Source organism: Pyrgilauda ruficollis, unplaced genomic scaffold (genome assembly GCF_017590135.1).
Source record: "Pyrgilauda ruficollis isolate IOZ18807 unplaced genomic scaffold, ASM1759013v1 scaffold50, whole genome shotgun sequence".
NCBI classification, from domain to species: Eukaryota; Metazoa; Chordata; class Aves; order Passeriformes; family Passeridae; genus Pyrgilauda; species Pyrgilauda ruficollis.
This window is the reverse complement of record NW_024526600.1, coordinates 6,475,148-6,478,223: the sequence shown is the minus strand read 5'-3', so window position 1 is coordinate 6,478,223 and position 3,076 is coordinate 6,475,148.

Genomic DNA, 3,076 nt, shown 5'->3' with positions numbered 1-3,076 from the left:
TGACAAGGCTAAGCACAACAGCAGCAGTAGGAAAAGGCCAGACATGAAATTCCTCCTTGCCTAGGGGACCATAACTCCAGGATGGGCTCTCTGTGAGCCCCCAGAGAGGCTGACCCTTCTTTTTAAGGTGCAGTGCCCAAAGGTGTTAAAGCCCCCATTGAGTACATATGGAAGACCCAGCCCGTGCTTCCTTCTCTCCTGCAGGGCTTTCCTGTCTGCATGTCCCATGGATGTGCTCCAGCTCCCAAGGTGCTGGCTGTTCTGGAGAGGGCATGCTCACCTCTTCTGCCACAGGCATTATGATTTTCCTAAAAGTGTTGTGGCTTCCCTAGGCACACACACACCCCGGAGAGGAAGCACCCGCAGGAATCAGCAGCCTGGCTGTTTGAGCTTTCAGCAGAGAGGAGGGGGAAGCCCATGCTCCAGTCCACCCTTGGGTGACCACTTCTAAATTTTTATTTCATGTCTCTTTAACAAAAAATTCATAAGTAGGAGCTGGGCAAAGGGACCCACGTTTTCCTTCGTACGTGGAGTGCCACGAGATCAATGAGATTAAACATGTGCTTACATGCTGTCCTGAACTGCGGCCATGAGGAGAGCAATGGGAAAGTAAACAGAAGGGAAACGTTATGGAAATGAAGGAAGAGGGGAAAATCCACCCTGCCAAGAGCAGCAGCTCCCAGCAGTTACTAGAAGATATGGCCTCACCATGAGCTGATTAGGCACTAGAAGCCCGGGGATTGGAAAGGAAGACCAAGTCATCTTCATCAAGGTTGGAAAGCGACTCAAAAGAGTGAGATTTGCAGCAGCAGAGAAAGGCTATCCACGGGTGAAAACATTCCCAGAGAAGGTAAACTTAGCTTGTTTCACCCCATTAGCAGAATGCGGGCACTTGAAACCATCAGGCTTCAACCTGTGACAATACAGGGAGGCTTTTTTCCCCTTAAAGACTCCAGAACCTGGAGATGAATGTCAGGCTCTGCAGCACCCTGTGCACCGGGCACAGCTGCTGTCCTGTGTCCTGTTGTGGAGACTGGGAGATGAAGCTGGGCATGATGACTACTCTGCCCATACTCTGGCTTTGCTTCCAACAGGCTGAGCGTGGCAGCCATCCTCTTTGGAGGACCAGCTCCCAGCACCTGCCAAGGCGAGGGTGCTTGAGCAGCCTGTTTGGGGCTGACACCTTGGCCCAGGCTTTGGTGCGAGTGCACCCCACCAACTCTCAAGTGCCCGACTGCAAGGGGTTGATTTGGTTTTCCTGCAGGTCAAATTCCAGACTCTGCATTCTTCCACCTTTTTATATTCTTCATATAGCCTTCGAACCTTTCACCCAGATCTCTTGGAGCTATCCTGCTCTTCCAGCTGGGAAATTTGTAGGTGTGTCTCTGATTTTCCAGCCTTCTCTCCTGGTTTTGCTGTTCCCCTTCTCCTTTCTCCTCAGTCAACCTCGGTTGCAGTCTTCCTTCACCACTTGACCTCTGTTTCTCTTTCCTAGGAAGAACTTCATCTGCCCTAGTATCCAAGCTACAAATTAGACCTGGTTAAAACTTCTTTCAGCAAAACTGCGGCTCGAATAAAACTTTTCTGAGTTTTGGGGGAATTGTAGGAGCTCTGTTTTTGGGAAGTGACTTTTCTGTTGAGCACTTGAGTTCAAAAATTCTCCCTTGTTTTACAGGTTCAGATGACCTTGAGTAGGTCACTTCATCTGCCCAAATCTTTTACCACTTGTTAAATTTAGATAAAAATACTTGTCTGGGTTAGTAAAATGTCTTTGAGATCACTGGACAACAAAAGCTACAACTGGTGATTATTATGATTATTATAATTACTTTTATTAAATGAAACCAGCTGATTCTTGTGCAACACTCTGCTGGGCTCCACCAGACCTTTACTGGTGAGACTCGGAGGAAAAAAAAAAAAAATCTTTTGTTATCCCTGGACAGGGATGTGTTTTTTGAGATTGAGTTTTGTGGTTTTGTTACGAAACTTATGACAGTCGGTCATGTGGTTTGCTTTCTGGGCCGACTGAACCCTGCTGAACCCGTACGCAAGGCAGCAGGGTTTAATGATTCACAGGGGCTATGTTTTGGGTTGGCCTTTGCTGGATGGAGGCCGTGCAAACCTTCATGGCCAGGGAACCCTCTCGGCCGAAGCCACTGACAAAACTTAGCTCAAATCTCTGCAAGCCTGCACCCAGCATGGCCCCGTCGTTGGGCCAGGCCTATTTCGGGTGTCTTGAGTCCTAAGAGCTGGCCATGCCTTGTGACACCTAGACTTTCCCCCTGAACTGGGCTCTCCCTCTTTTTACAGTAATGGGTGGCTGCAAAAAAATTTGGGAGCGCACGAGGGCTTGTTTTTTTGTGATTTCTCCCTCGCCTTTTCCCCTTGCCTGCCAGCACCGCGCTGCTGCGGGATGAAATTGACCGCGGGGCCCTTGGCGCTGGGTCCCCGCCGTTTGGCCTGCCCGGTTATTTGCACGACCTTGGAAAAGGGGGAAGCGGGGCGAATTCCTGGCCGGCTCCTCGGCAGATCCTCGAGGAGCCGGAGCGCTGGGAGCCATGGCTGGCGGCGCTGCCGAGGGTGGGACGCGGCGGACCTGTGCTCTTTACTCGGCGGGTTCAGCGCTGCCTTTGCTGCCGGGAGGGAGCCCGGAATGCCCCGATCCCTCCCGGCCGGGGGGAAAAGCGGGCTCCTGCCGTGTTCGCGGGGAGGCGGCGGGCTCCCTTCTCCCTGCCCCGCGCCTGTCACCGGAGTTGGAGTTCGCATGGAGGAGGCCGGCGGAGGAGGGAGGCGGGAGGAGGAGGAGGAGGAGGAGGAGGAGGAGGAGGGAGGGGGCCGCCTTGTTTGTGGCTTGTCAGCAGCCGCTGGAGACAAGCCTCCATGTGTGAAAGCCGCTTGGCATGAATGCCTGGGCCGTACCAAGCGCCGCGGCGCCCGCGGGGGGAGGCGGCCCCGCCGCCCCGCCGCCCCGCGCAGACAAAAGGCCCGGCACGGCTTCCCCGTGAGTTGCCCCGATGCTGCCGTAGCGCCCGCCCGGCGCAGCGCCCGCTCCCCGCCGCCCCCGCCATGCCGCCCC